The 16,338-nt window shown below is 42.4% G+C and overlaps 1 protein-coding gene and 1 pseudogene across 4 annotated transcripts in view; both read left to right on the top strand.

Annotated features, from left to right (window-relative positions):
* The window catches only part of Rnf180 (ring finger protein 180), a 180,829-nt gene that overhangs the window by 61,197 nt on the left and 103,294 nt on the right, over positions 1-16,338 (top strand). The window lies entirely within an intron of this gene.
* On the top strand, positions 9,570-9,689 carry LOC120101342 (small nucleolar RNA SNORA17; annotated as a pseudogene).

Genomic DNA, 16,338 nt, shown 5'->3' with positions numbered 1-16,338 from the left:
GCTCTGGTGATAGAATGCAATGGAAGTTGAGCAGTTGTCATGCCTGCTGCCCCATCAAAAATTCTGTAGCGCATGGACCAAGGAGTAGTTCTGACTTCCAAACGTTATTGAGAAGGGGTATTTATTTTGTAAGTCTGGAACTGCCCTAGATAGTGATTCCTCTGAGAAATCTGGGCAAAGTAAATTGAAAACCTTATGGAAATGATTCACCATTCTCGATTCTGTTAAGAACACTGAGATTCATGGGAGGAGGTGAAAGATAACAACAGTAACAGGATCTGGAAAGAAGTCGGTTCTAACTCTCATAGATTACTTCAAGACAAAAGCAGAAGAACCAACCACAGATGGGATGGAGAATCAGCAAGACAGCTAGACTTAGAGGTGGAGCCTGGAGGGTCTGAGTTACTACCATCTCAGATGCTAAGGAATTACTTATGAATGAGCAAAGAAAGTGGGCTTTATGCTGTCACTCCTGGTGTCTAGACCATTCACAACAGTTTGGAGCCTCACATAAACCTACTTGGTAAAGCACTGACAAAGGTTGAAAGGACTTAAAAATGATCAAAAACAGACACAATGCTGTCAGGCATCAACCATGGTGAGGGGAAGAATCAGTCACCCTCCCTGACAAATTTCACCATTCCCTTTTCAAATTATCTCTTTGTTTTTAGCAAATTACTGTTGCCACCTGCATTATCAGTGACTACCACCCTGTTTAGGAATCCCATGGAGACAAGACCCCTCTGCCAGCAGAAAGCGTTCACACGACTATTAGCATATCACAAATATGCTAACCAGTGATGTATTTTTGTTCATGCTTCCTGAATCACAAGCCCCAGAGTCCTTGTCATGTATTTTTAAGATTTGTTTTTAAATTATGTGCATATGTACATATAGGTTTGTTCATATGTAGTTGTAAGTCTCCACGAAGCCAAAGAAAGGGTGTTGGATCCCCTGGAAGTGGATTACAGGCGGTTGTGAGGCATGGGTTCTGGGAGTCTCAGTTCCTCTGTAAGCTCTTAATGGCTGAGCCACCTCACCTGTCCTGACCCTTGTTGCTGTTTTTAAAAATGCTAAAGCAAGGGCTGGAGGGAAGGGTCAGCCCATGAGAACACTTTACTGCTCTTAGAGGGGATCCAGATTTGGTGTGTGGCAACTCATCGTTACATGTAACTCCAGTTTCAGGGATACGGATGTGGTGCTCATACATACATGTAAACAACACAAATTAAAATAAATGAATTGTAGGAGTCAGAGGGGATGTAGGACGCCAGAAGAACATGGCCCACTGAGTCAACTAAGTAATCCTCATATGGGCTCACCATGGCCAAAGCAGCAAGTATGAGGCCTGGATGGGTCTGCACCAGATGCTCTGCCTGTATGTTATGGCTGGTAGCCTAGTGATTTCTGGGACTGCTAATGGTAGGCATGGATGTCTCTGACTCTTTTGCCTGCCCTTGGGATTCTTTTCCTCCTATTTGCCTCATCCAGCCTCAGAATGAGGGCTTTCACCTTGTCTTATTGTATCTTGTTTTGTCCTGTTTGGCTGTTGTCTCTTGGAGGCCTGCTCTTTTCTGAAGGGATCTGTGGGAGAAGCAGGGGAGTAGGGAGGGTGGTGGTGAGGACTGAAGGCAGGGGAAATGATGGCCGGGTGTATAAGAGGAGAATCAGTCTTCAATAAAATAGAGAGAGGAAGAAATGGAATAAAAATGGTCTTAAAAATACTAAAACAGTAAAGGCCCCTTTTCTTTGGGTTTTGTCCTTTCATTTCTGGTTCTTGAGGTAGCTCTGAACAGCTTATCAGCAGCTGAAGTGAAGGGCTCTTCCTGCCATGTTGGGCTACTCAGGTCCCAGGAAACAGAGTCTCTTTTTATTAATAAAACTAAACTGCAGGCATATTCTACTATCTCTGCCTTTCTGTCTTAGGTTGTTCCATAAAACATCTTATGACTTATCATATCTGATATCAGAGCATAAGACCCCCACATCATAAGAGGTCCAGCTAGAGGGAATATTTCAGATGCTGAGAAGAATCTGGACACTCCAGCCCAGATTCCCCTGCTCAGTATGTAGGATTAGACTTTATCCACCTGTAACCCTTTTGTGACATGAGAAAATTTCAGTTATACGGATATATATAATAAATATGTAAGCCAAACATTTACCATTAATAAATTATAAAGAAATTTATTTAAAGATAATTATTTGAAATACATACTTTTACCATTAATAGTAATTGAATTTGTTTAATTATATACAAGGTATTAAAATTTAAAACAATTACTTCATATACATGTAAATCTATTATTTATTCAATATGAAAGAAAATGCACAAAGAGATGGATGTACTTTTACATCCTGAGTAAAATCTCGACTGAATATTTGATGTTTCATGGTGTATATAACATACTTAACACTTTTCAGAGTTGATTACTATTTTAGTTTGATAATTGCTTGTGTTAAGAACACTACTTTGCATAAATACCTGGTATAAAATAGCACAAGTATGGTTAGGGCCATTTCAGAACTCACTGGAAATTCTATCTAAATCCGAATACAAATTCATTTAACACATTTTTCACAAAATGCAAGGCAGCCACTCAAACACCAATCTTAAAATCAAGCACTCTAACACAATAAAATCCAAATTAATCTTTGGAGCAATTCATGTTAATTCTACTATATAACCATGGCTGCAAACTTTTTTATAAAATTATTTTTATTTACGTGTGTGGGTTTCTTGTCTATGTATGTATATGGACCACATGTGTGCAGCACCTGCAGAAACCAAAAGTAGGCGTTGGAATCCCTGGAGCTGGAGTTACAGATGGTTGTGAGCTAACATGTCATGCTGGGGACCAACCAGCGTTTTCAGAAGCAGCCAGTGATCCTAACTGCTGAAACATCTCCCCAGCCCCAGACCAGTTGAGCGGTTTGTTCTAAAGTCAGTGTTGACACATAGAAGACCACTTACCTCTTGGTGTTAATAGTCTACATCACCCAAAGGCCTAAGGGTAGAAACTGATGAATGACCGTGAACTAAATGTAAAGATCGACTTCAAAGTTAACACTTTTAACTTTGAAACCAAAGAATGGTAACAATAAGGCCAATAAACAGCCATCACCATGCCAACAGAAGCAGCAGAAACCTCTATAAACCTTTCTGTATCCCAGGTATTGCTATGGTCCCCTTAGCTTTGTGGCTCAACATCATCTCAGAGATCCCAGTAAACTGCTAACTCTCTTATGGCTACTTCAGAGAAGTTAGGTGTTTTTGCCCAGTTTTACCCATCCAATAAGTAACTGGATCTGGGATTCAAACTCACACTCTGAGTCTCTTCACCACTGTGCTCTGTCCTGTACTTTTCATTGGATCCCATGGTTCTTTTAAGGCCTGATCTGGAACCTGATAAAGTGTGAGAAAAATAGCAGTGTACGCCATCGTAAAGCGTGGGATGTATGGACAAACTGCATGTCTCCGGTTACGTTTCTCATCATTTAGTGAATCATCTAGGTTTGGTTAAATTCTCAGAAAATTATTAAGAGAGATTTCTTTTAGGCTTGTTGGCATGACCAAACCGAAAAATGCTTGTATGATGTGTGCTTTACATAGTAAGACACACAATCATTGGGCTGTCATTGTCATGAAAAAGTAAAGTGAAAAGTATTGCCATTTATGATTTTCTAGAAGGTACTAACAGCTATACTCCAGTAGCTGTAGGTTTCTGTGGTTAATCAAACAGAAACTTTCAAAGGAGACAATAGAAACCCATGACTTATATAATATAGATAGAAAGTAATCATACAGATGGGTCAATTTGAAATGTTAATATGTTCTGAATTACACAGTTTAGGTAAAGATGTAGAGCCGATGTGTTACAAGGCCGAAACAGCACATATAGCCACCAGGTCATCTCTAAGGACATTCTACTCCAGGGGAGTATGAAGGAGTCCTCAGGAAAGTTCATTAAGGAATAATTAAGAGGGTCTCCTGGGATTTTAGTGCCCAGCAGCGAGGGTGCGCAAGAAACAGTGTATCTTGGGAAGTGGCTCAAGGGTGATTCTTGATATCTTTGATGAACTGCTGAAGTATTTATTCACATTGCATGAAGCCCTGTTGCTCTCTAACAGCAAGAATGGAAGCTTCCAGTATCTGAACAGGATTTTATAGACAGCTGTCTATCCGAGAGGAGAGATTAAAGAAGACGTGACATCATCACACCACTACCTGCATGAAGACAATGCCTTGTGCTTTTCCTTTGATGACACCTCCACACCATCCTAAACCTGCTGCCCTTCCCTGTTGCTTCTGGGGTTCCTGTCTGTTACAGTAGTACATAGGACTCTTTCCATTTCAATGCTTGTTCATGTCTACCAGCCAGCCTTCCTAAATAGCCTCTTCTTTTTTCTCAGTCTGTATTAACAGACAACAGCTCCAAATTAATTCCTTTTTATCTCCTCAACATAAGTCAGTTTCCAATAACCCCTCCCGTCCCCCATGATAACTGTGTAGGTTGCCAGTCCAAGGCCTTGTTTATCTGGTATTAATTGTATCCCCACTATTTCTGTATGTAATTTATAGTTTAGCAAGTTGGACTCCTTTTAAATTTTTTTTAATTTATTCTTCTTTTATATATTACATCTCAACTCTGGTTTCTCCTCCCTCCTGTCCTCTCAGTCCCTCATCCTCCACCACCGCCCCTGTCTCCATGTCATCCATTCCTCCTCCATTTTCTTTGTAAAAGGTCAGCACCCTCCCCCCACATGAGTATAGGTGCCTCCCCTCATATTAAGGCTGGACTAAGCAAATCAATAGGAGGGAAAGGGTCCCCAAAGTAGGCAAAAGTCAGAGACAACTCCCATTCCCATTGTTAGGAGTCCTACAAGAAGACCAATTTACACAACTAATACATGTTCAGACAGCTTAGGTCAGACCCATGCAGGCTCCATTGTTGTCCATTCAGTCGCTATGAGCCCCTATGAGCCCAGGTTAGTTGATTCTGTGGGTTTTCTTGTGGTGTCCTTGACCCCTCTGGCTCTTCTAATCGTTCCTCCCCGTCTTCTGCAGGACTCCCTGAGCTCCACCTAATGTTTGGCTGTGAGTCTGCATCAGTTTCATCAGTTGCTTGTTGAGGCCTCTCTGATGACAACTGAGCTGGGCACTGATCTATGAGCATAGCAGAATAGCGTTAGCAATCATTTCATTGACATTTTTTTCTTTGCCAGTCATGTTTGGTTTTATCCTAGATCGACGGGCTATTCAGCCTCTGGGTCCTGGCCCTCCAGGGAGTGTCATTGGTAGGATCCCTCACATGGCATGGGTCTTAAGATGGATGAGTCATTGGTTGGCCACACCTACAATTTCTGCACCACCTTTACCCCAGCACATCTTGTAGACAGAGAAAAATTGTAGGTTGAAGGGTTTGTGGCTGGATTGATTGGTGTCCCAGTCCCTCCACTGAAAGTCTTGCCTGGTTATTGGAGATGTCCTGTTCAAGGCTCCATGTCCCCCATTACTAAGAGTCTTAGCTGGGGTCACCCTGGTAGATTCCAGGGAGTTTCCATTGCTCTAGGTTTCAAGCTTATCCTAGAGATGCCACCCCGATTCCAGTAGCCTCTGCCAGGACTCTCCATCTCCGCCCACCTGATCCCTTCTGTTCCTGTCCTCCCAACATGCAGTCAACCCATGACATCTGTTCTTGTTCCCCTTCCCAGGCCCCCATTGAGTCCACTTTGTTACTGAGCTTCTCTGGGTCATAGTTATATTTTACAGATAATAACCACTTATAAGTAAGTACACGCTTGTCTTTCTGATGGACTCCTTTCTATACATTGAATATTTTCACCTCTTAGCTTCCTCTCATGCTTACTGGTCTGGATTATTCTCTCACAACCAAAGCATGTTTCTGAAATGTCTTTCACATGGTATGTGTGTGTGCGTGTATGTGTATACACACACACACACACACACACACACACACACACACACACACACACACTTTCATGACATCTTCCAACTCCTGGATTTTGACAGCCAAAAGAGAGTTGTTACATGAGCAGATACAGTGTAGGAACTGTTTCCTTACTGTTTGTGATGGCAACATGCTGAATGGTGACAGTTTTGATGAATTCATTTATGTAATATATACTTTGTGTTAATCTAGCTTTCAGAAGTTTTCAGAATTGTGTCTTAAAACATGAGCCATCTGACAAGTGAAAAAAATCCACAGTTCTGAAATGGAAGACATTCAGGAAAAAACATTTTTTTAGTAAGTTATTGGATGATATGACAATTCTTACATTTATCTCTTCATTTCTATTTCTGATTAGCACTTTGTTAGAGAATTATTGAGTGGAAACAGAAAGAAATTTAGCAAATTTTGTTTGGTTTCTCTTCTTGTCTTCCTAAAGTTCATAAACTGTTACTTTGTTTTTAGACTATTACATTGATTGTCCATTACTGAGTATTTTCTCAACATTTATGGGTCTAATGCAATTGCAGTTTATTTGTTCACCCTCTGGTTGGTCAGTATTCTAGACTAGTATAAACTAGTCACTCCTCCTTTTGGTCCTACGCACATTATCCCTGTCAGCTGGGTTCAGAAGGTCACAGGTCAGGATATTAGTATTGGTAGGCAGTTTGGCCTCCATTTAAAGAAAATGAGAATGCAGCAACCATTGTGAATATTACAGCCACAGACTATGACAGCAGGAAAGAGCCACTTCCTAATCCTCTGGCCATTTTAATCTTCCCACTCCCTCTTGAGAAATTAGGTCCTTGATCCTTAGGCATCTTGCAGATGTATCCATTGGGACCTAGCGCCACAGCCTGTAATTTGATCTTGCTTTTCTTTAATCGATTCCCCCAGTTTCCGGGTGAGGTTTTCTTGATGTGGGGTCACTACAAGACTTAACTGTGGACAAATAATTAGGGTGCAAATAGGGACCATTCTGGTTTAACAAAGCGGTTGTGACTTCTTCTTGAAGATGGCCACACTACCCGTGGATACTTGGTTAGCTTTCCAGTACCAGGCAGGATTTCTCTCGCGTTGAGCAGGTCTTAAGTCCTACTAGAGAGAGATTGGCTACCACCATGGTACGTGTGCCACTACTGTATAGTAAAGGCTGTCGTATCATCTCGGCGGTTGCTGCGGTTCACAGGTGTCAGGGCTAGGTAAACTGCTGGTTGCTTCCCTCCTTTGGAAGTCTTCACAGAGCCGCTGGGTAACATGAAAACTAGATCTCAGGCAGGAGGAATTCAGGTCACTTCCAACTCAGATTCTTCTGGGTAGGCCCTGTGTCTGAAGTGAATGGTGTCTCCAGCACAAAGAACTTACCTTACACCTTTGGGAGTAACCAAGGACAATAGCAATAGCCTGTAATGGTTCAGAATCGAATGTCAGAAGCTACACGTCTAAAGTCTTACCAACATGGCTGCCTAAACATGAACTAAACAGGAACAACAGCCGAAGTGGATGAGGAGAAAGAGTTCAAGGCCTCAACCCTACACAAAGAACTGTAGGTAACCAAGGAGTGCCAAGAGAAGGAGAGAGAGCCCTCCCCAGGGAAGAGCACACTAATTGGTTTTCCAATACCAACTGGTCAACCCTGAGAACATACACACGCAGGTAACATTAAGCAGACTGAGCAGACTATATTTAGAAATATAAATGTATATACATATATTCCTGTAACAGCAATCAGTGAAAATAGTTACAGACTTGAAAGAGAGCAAGGTGGGATATAGGATGGTTTGTGGGGGGAAAGAGAAGGAACAATGATATAATTATAACCTCTCAAAAAGGAAAAAAAACTAGGAATAATGATCCAGGGCATTAAGTTCTCTTTCACATGGAACTGAAGCTTAGTGACCCTAATAATTTCCCAGCATTAAAAATTCCCAGAACTGTTTCGGAATGCTTAGCTGAATGCAGCTTGCAACTGGGGAGAGCTAAACATAGTATATTAGAAAATAAGCCCAAACAGACAGAATTTGGAATTCCTAGTGCTTGTGCAAAGAACCCAAGTCAGAAAACCTTGGTTTCTTCTGTTCAGTGCTGTTTACCCACAGAAAATGAGAATTAAATGATATTCCTGACATGTCTCTTTCTTACAATGTGTCATTTAGTTTATAGAGAATTTCCCTTTTAATTAAAGTCTGAGAATTTCTAGTACAGTCAGTTACAACAGTATGAAATTATTCTTTTTCTATTTATTCATTGAGCAAAGGGTGCACAACGCATACATGGGGTTGGTTCTCTCCTTTCACCGTGCAAGACACATGGATTAAACTCGGGTTTCCAGGTTGTTAGACAAGTGTCTTTACCCACTAAGCTATCTCTCCGGCTCTTTTTTCTCATAGTCTTGTATGGTTATCTTTTCTAAATGGCAGTTGCCTCTTCTCAGTATACTTTAATAATATTTCTCGAATGACTATGGAGCTAACCTAGTTTTGCTCTTCACATAAGCATGAGGACCTGAGTTCAGATCCCCAGCACCTACCTAAAAGCCAGAGAAGAAGAGAGGAGAGGAGGCAGATGGACTCCTGAAGCTCTTGGCCACCCTGGCCAGCAAATCCATGAGCTCTACGTTCAGGAAGAGATTCAGTCTCAAAAAAGAAGGGGGAGAGCAATTGAGAAAGGTACCTGGTATTCATCTCCATGTACACATGCCTGATTGTATATGCCTACCTCCTTGCCCACAGCTCATGAACACATTTATATTATATACTCACAGACAAACATGTGTACTCATACAGACCAACTGACACACAGGTACACATACAGCTCCTTGAAAATGTTGTTATACACACACACACACACACACACACACACACACACACACACACACCAGACTGTAAAAAAAAAAAAAAAACACAGAAGAAAACGTCAAGATTTTACAAGGCTTTAGAGTCATCTTAATTTTTTCCTCTAAATATTTGATCATGCATTTCTATAGAGCAAAGCAGCCATGGCACTTTTTCCACTTAATGGAAAATGCATATGGAGCTAAAGGCAGAAGAGAGAGCTTCCAGTTGGCCCACTTTAAGGCTGGGTAGGTTGGGCTTTTCTAAACGAAAACTTAGAAATATTCAAAATTTAAGCTTAGGTAAGCTGTTAGCATGATTTCTTTACTGTTATGTTTGTTCCTTTGAGACAGGGTCTTACTGAAAATCCCGCCCCAGCTTCCCAGGGGGAAATGTTAATCTCCACTCCCAGTCAAGTATAAACTTAACTTTAGAAAAAAAATTTAACATTATTTTCTCCTTTTATTCAAAACAAATTCTTTTCCCATAACTGACTACAGTGTCCCCTCCCTCCACTCCTCCCTGTCTCCTTCCTGCAGGCCCTGCCCCCTTTCTGTCATTCATTATAAAAGACCATGGAGAAGGGAAATTTTGAGCTCTCGTGTTACTGAAACGCTCCAAGATGATGTCAGGTACAAAGGTGATATTTCATTAACTGAACAATTACAGCTGTTTATTGTTAAGCCCGCAATAGTAAGAGGTTCAATTGTCCATAGCCCTTAAATAAAAATATGCAGTGATACTATATGAAAGTAAGGCTGCCCCTGCTCCCAGAGGCCTTTGCGGGCCTGGCTGCTGTGTCACACGTGCACCAGGAGGTGGCAGAGAGGAGAGACTGTCTGTGTTCTGACCTATGAACGTTTAAATGAAATCATTTAACATTTCCTGGGGGAAAAAAAAAAACGGCAAGGCTGAGACAACCATCGGTCCAGCGTCAGGGAGCCTGAACAGGGAGCTAGCCTGAGATGACCACAAGTCTGGGGCCATGCAGGGCTTAGTGCAGACTAAGCTCAAGACCACCCCTGCCTGGCATCATAATGCACAAGCTGAGCATAGCTCTCCTGAGACCACTCCCAAGATGACCCCAGACACTCATTAGACCCTGGATGCCACTAAGAGGATCAAGTAAGTGGTGAAGAAATGGAAGAGAAAGAGAAACAGAGGGATGTGGGCACAATGAAGAGAGGTAGAACTGGAGACTCAAGGGTAGTGAGGAACAGCTTGAGGCAAGTAGCCGGTGATGCCACCTGGGACTATGATGGAGTCTGGCCTGTGTTCCTATTGGCGGCCACTTCTGAGTCCCTGGCCCTGCAGCAGCAGGGGTCTGTTACCACCAAAGGCCAGGTGTCTGGGCTGCAGCCCAGACACATGTCGCTGTCTGAGGGCAGTGACTGGCCCTGACCCCACCACTACCAGCTGCAGTAGGGAGATCTTAGGAGTTGTGAGTGAACTGTCCTGAGGATACTAAGGTGGGAGAGCTGGCCCTACCTCTCTTCTCCCCTGCAGGATGAGGGACAGATACCCTCCTCCCTGTCCTCCCTTACCATCTGCTGCAGGCGGGAGAGCTGGCCCTAGGGTCATGAAAGCAGGAGACCTGGTCCTGCCCCTCTACAGATGCTGCACTTGGGAGAGCGAATTCTGCAGCTCGACCGGGCAGCATAGAAAAGATGACCCTGGTGGTGAGGTCCTAGGTGAGCTTGTTCCAAAGCCACATGGGAGAGCTGACCCTGCTACTTATATGCCATGCAGTGACACCAGTGAAGGGGATATGCCCCCCTCATTCCTTGCTACCTATGGTAGGCAGGAGAGCTGGCCCCAAGATCTTCAATGGTAGAGCTGGCCCTGCCTGCTGCAGCACTCAGGGGAACAGACATTGCACGTCACCTGGGCAGTACAGTAGAGTTGGTCCTGGATGTGGGGGTGACAGGACCCAGGGGCATGAGTGTAAGAAAGTCACCCTTGAGTCTTGTCTGGTGGGTGGTGGCACAGACAAGGGAGAGCTGCCCTTCTCCCTTCCCTTGTTGAGAGTTGGAGAACTGAGAAATAGCAATGTCTCTCACCAGCCGCAACACTTAGATCAGGCCCTGTACCTCCCCTGGGCAGCAGAGTAGTCAGGGTTTCCTGATGAGCCAGCCCTGAAGGCATAAGAGCAAGAGAGCTATAGGCTGACCAGTTCAAATACCTCTCAGGCCCAGATCCAAGGTTTAAAATTGGCCCGCCCCAACAGTTACCCCATAAGTGAACTGCTAGAGTGCATGAAGGGGCTGGATCTGCAGACCCAAAACTGCAGGATCAGGATCTCCATGGCACAGGGCTATAACAGGCTACCCAAGAGGAGTGAGTCCCAGAGAGGATCTGTTATGGATAGACTAGCAGAGCCAGAGGCCTCACACAGGAGGCTGCCACAAGGGGATTTTTATGTTTTCTCTGTTGGGGGACTAGTTGCAAGGGTGGAGAGTGGGTGCCGAGGGAGGGGGAAATGAGTGTGATTGGGGTATATGATGTGAAATTCACAAAGAATAAAAAGACTTTAAAACTCTGGAAAAAATTAAATGTGTCTTAAAAAGGTGAAGTGTATTACATATAAGTTGTTTAGAAACAATATTTGAAGTATTAGTAACGGACACTTAAATCATTATAAAATAGGCATAAGAATATTCATGAATTCATTTGTGTCTGTATACACATACTTCTTTATGCAACTAACAGAAGAAACATTTTCTCAAGTACTTTCCCACTCACATATGGTCACACTAGTATTAAACAACTTGTGTTTTTTTGCATTTTGATTGAATATTTTATGTATCTATATTTGAAATGTTATCCCCTTTCTCAGTTCCCCCCTCTACCGTACCCCTCCCCCTGCTTCTATGAGGAAGCTCTGCCTCCCACCCATGCACTCCCACCTCACCACTCTAGCACTACCCTATACTGGGGAAATGAGCCTTCACAGGACCAAAGGCTTCTCCTCCTATTGATGCCAGACAATGCCACCCTCTGCTACATATGCTGCAGGAACCATGGGTCCCTCCATGTGTACTCTTTTGTTGGTAGTTAGTCCCTGGGAGCTCTGCGAGGGGGCGGTTCTGGTTGGTTTATATTGTTGTTCTTCCTGTGGGGTTGCAAACCCCTTCAGTTCCTTAAATCCTTTCTATAACTCCTCCACTGGGGTCCCAGTGCTCAATTTGATGGCTAGCTCCAAGCATTCTTATCTATATTTGTAAGGCTCTGGCAGAGCTTCTCAGGAGAAATTCAAAGCAGGCTTTGTCAACAAGCATTTCTTGGCATCAGCAATAGTGACTGGGTTTGGCTTGAAGCAATCCCACTAAAATCAGGGACTAGACAAGGCTGCCCACTCTCTTCCTACCTATTCAATATAGTACATGAAGTCCTATCCAGAGCAATGAGACAACAAAAAGAAGTCAAAGGTATACAGACTGGAAAGAAAGAAGTCAAAATAAAACTTTGTGGATGATATGATAGTATACTTCAATGACCCCAAAAATTCCACAGAATATTCTAAATGCACTAAACAATGTCAGCGAAGTGGCTGGATATAAAATTAACTCTAACAAATCTTCCTCCACTCAAAGAATAAACAGGCTGAGAAAGAAACTAGAGAAATGACATCCTTCACAATAGTCACAAATAATATAAAATACCTTGGTGTGACTAACCAATCAAGTGAAAGATCTGTATGACAAGAACTTCAAGTCTCTGAAGAAAGAAATTGAAGATCTCAGAAGATGGAAAGACCTCCCATGCTCATGGATTGGCAGGATTAATATAGTAAAAATGGCCATTTTACCAAAAGCAATCTACAGATTCAATGTAATCCCCATCAAAATTCCAACTCAATTCTTGAGTTAGAAAGAGCCGTTTGAAAATTCATTTGCAACAACAAAAAACCCAAGATAGCAAAAATTATTCTCAACAATAAAAGAACTTCTGCGGGAAATCATCATCCCTGACCCCAAGCTGTATTACAGAGCAATGGTGATAAAAACTGTATGGTATTGGTACAGAGACAGGCACATAGATCCATGGAATAGAATTGAAGACTCAGAAATGAACCCACAAACCTATAGTTACTTGATCTTTGTCAAAGGATCTAAAACCATCCAGTGGAAAAAAGATAGCATTTTCAACAAATGGTGCTGGTTCAACTGGAGGTCAACATGTAGAAGAATGAAGATCAACCCATTCTTATGTCCTCGTACAAAGCTAAAGTCCAAGTGGATCAAGGACCTCCACATAAAACCAGATACACTGAAACTAATAGAAGAAAAAGTGAGGAAGAGCTGCAAACACATGGACACAGGGAAAATGAACAGACACCAATGGCTTATGCTCTATGATCCACAATAGACAAATATTTGCATAAAATTGCAAAGCTTCTGTAAGGCAAAGGATACTGTTGTTAGATTAAAACAGCAACCAAAAGATTGCGAAAAGATCTTTACCAATCCTATATCAAATAGAGGGCTAATATCCAATATATACAAAGAACTCAAGAAGGTAGACTCCAGAGAGCCAAATAACCCTATTAATAAATGGGGTACAGAGCTAAACAAAGAATTCTCAATTGAGGAATATTGAATGACTGAAAAGCACCTAAAGAAATGTTCAACATCCTTAGTCATCAGGGAAATGCAAATCAAAACAACCCTGAGATTCCACCTCACACCAGTTAGAATGGCAAGATCAAAACTCAGGTGATAATAGATGCTGGCAAGGATGTGGAGAAAGAGGAACACTCCTCCATTGTTGGTGGGATTGCAAGCTGGTACAACCACTTTGGAAAGCAGTCTGGTCGTTCCTCAGGAAATTGAACATAGTCTTACCTGAGGACCCAGCTATACCACTCATGAGCATTTACCCAAAAGATGCTCCAACATATAACAAGGACACATGCTCCACTATGTTCATAGCAGCCTTATTTGTAGTGTCCAGAAGCTGGAAAGAACCCAGATGTCCTTCAACAGAGGAATGGATACAGAAAATGCATTACATCTACACAATGAAATACTACTCAGCTATTAAAAACAATGCCTTTATGAAATTCTTAGGCAAATGGATGGAACTAGAAAATATCCTGAATGAAGTAACCAGTCGCAAAAGAACACACATGGTATACACTCACTGATAAGTGAATATTAGCCCAAAAGCTCAGAATACCCAAGATAGAATTCACAATCCATACAAAGCTCAAGAAGAAGGAAGACCAAAATATGGATGCTTCGATCCCTTTTTAAAAGGGGAACAAAGTACTTAAGGAAGGAAATACAGAGACATAGAGTGGAGCAGAGACTGAAGGAAAGGCCATCTAGAGACAACCACTTGGTTTTAAAAAGACAGTTCAGACCATTGAAAATCTTGAGGTACAGCTTTGTTATGTCCAGCAAATTTAGTTGTAGTCTTTAAACATTTGCAGATCACTTTATCTACATGTAGAGATCAGAGGTCAACCTCATTTCAGCTCTTATTTTATTCCTTTATTGAGACAGGATCTCTCGTTTGTTTGGTACATTAGTTTCTCTAATCTTGTTAAAGGAGGAGCACTGCTGTGCTCAGACCCAAACACTACACCCATGGAGCCATCCATTCCAAAACCTGCACATCCTTTGATATTATATATATGACCAAAAGTAAATACAGATATTGATCTTTAATGCTCTGGAACCTAACAGAGGAGGGCTGAAGCTCACCTGAAAGAAGAGGTTGTCGTACCTGGCTGTCACACAACCCACAGAGACTGGAAGGTACCTGGACAACATGGAAATCCAGCAATAGATCAAGCCAGCGTGTGGTCTGTGGGAAATAGAAGGCAGAAAAGGAGAAAATCATTCTGTAAAGGAAGCAAGTATTATGGGGTGCCTGAGAACAGAAAGATCCGTTGTCACAGGGCAGAGGGAGCAGGGCAGATTGGAGTCAAGAAATACGCTGGAGACCTGGGAGAACACCCAGGGTAATGGCTGGACTCTCATTTCCCTAGAGCGCTGCTGCAAACAAGGGACAGACATCTAACAAGCTTAAGGAGCACATTAGGGAGCCTGGCCAGATGGCACAGAGAGGAACACGGCTCCAGTTATAGTTGCATTACATAGATGGTTTGGCTATACACACTCCTTAGTGCTCCATCCTGTAAATCAGTGTCGTTCTGCCCCTAGGGCCTAAAGATGTTCATACATTCTGTATGTCTAAGATTGGCTAAAGTGAAAGAGTCTCGGCCTTGCCATTCTCAGATGTTTTTGTTGTTGTTTGTCTTTCTAACACAGGGTTTCATGTAGCCTAGGTTGACTGCACTTTTAGAGCGATTGCTATTCTTGGCACGGAATAGATACCAAGACAAGTTTTCTGTGGATTAGAAAATCAGAAAATAGAATACCAAGGCAGTCTGTGGAGACCTCTAAATAACAGTCTCTGTAGAGAGAGACCTTTGTGGAACCGACACAGGGTGGTTAGATCAGTGCCCACTAATGACATTTATTTCAAAACTGAATCACCGTAGCCAAATGTGTCAAGAGCTAGACACTGGTGCCTGTGTGTGCACACACGAGACTCCCAGGAGAACTGGCTGGGTCTCAGACTGTTGTTGCTTCACACGGAATTTGATATTATTAACAGATAATCTGTTTTGTTCTTAGAAAACCATGCTGCACACAAGTAGAAACTTGCCTGTGCTGTCTTTTCACACAATGTCACTATTTCCTCAGAAGTAGGGCCTTTAGCTGCCAGCCTATTCATCGTCAAGTGGGCATAGCCATGGTAGGACACAGGTTCTTTGTGGAAACAACTTTTCTTTGATGTTTACACAATTTTGTTATGTTCAATCTCTAAGAGCACAACCTGAAAGTCCACTCTGATAACAGATTATAAAGTCTCAAATCACTTTTACTGACTAGAAGTACAGTGTTGCTTAATAAATATCTCAGCGTAGGCTCACCATGCTTAAAGGAACCACATAGCAATAAAATACATTCACAATGTTATTGTCCTCTCCCACAGCCTGGTGGCAGATATCATCCCTTGCTTTGATTCAGGGAATTTGCCCGAGTGCAGGAGGATTATGCCATTTGCCTCTGTGAGATTACCTCTCAGTAGAATGTCTAAGGTTTGTCCATTGGTTGTATGTGGATGGACATGGCTGTTGTCTGTGCAACGTGACAAAAATAAGTAGTATTACAATGAACCTTGAGATATCATTCAGACCCTGTGTTCAACTCCTTTGGGTATAAATACCCAGAAATAGGGTTGCCAGGCCTTACAGTAGTTTCATTTTGTAAAGCTCGTTGAGGACCTGTAATGTCTGTACCACCCTCCTCACCACACAGCAGTGAACAAAGCCCGTTTCCCTCCCGGTGCCGACCAACATTTGCTGCTGTTCTTTCATAATCGCCACCCAAACAGAAATGGGGCAAAGTCTTCCTGTGGCTTTTACTTGCATTTTCTGGATGATTAGTAAGTGGAGTTTTTCTCTATGCACTTGCTATTCTTATGCCTGTCTTTGTAAGGGTATGTGTTGTTCTCTG

The sequence above is a fragment of the Rattus norvegicus genome, chromosome 2, assembly GCF_036323735.1.
Source record: "Rattus norvegicus strain BN/NHsdMcwi chromosome 2, GRCr8, whole genome shotgun sequence".
Taxonomy (NCBI): domain Eukaryota; kingdom Metazoa; phylum Chordata; class Mammalia; order Rodentia; family Muridae; genus Rattus; species Rattus norvegicus.
Note: the sequence above shows the minus strand (reverse complement) of the source record. Positions and strands in the feature narration are given on the sequence as shown.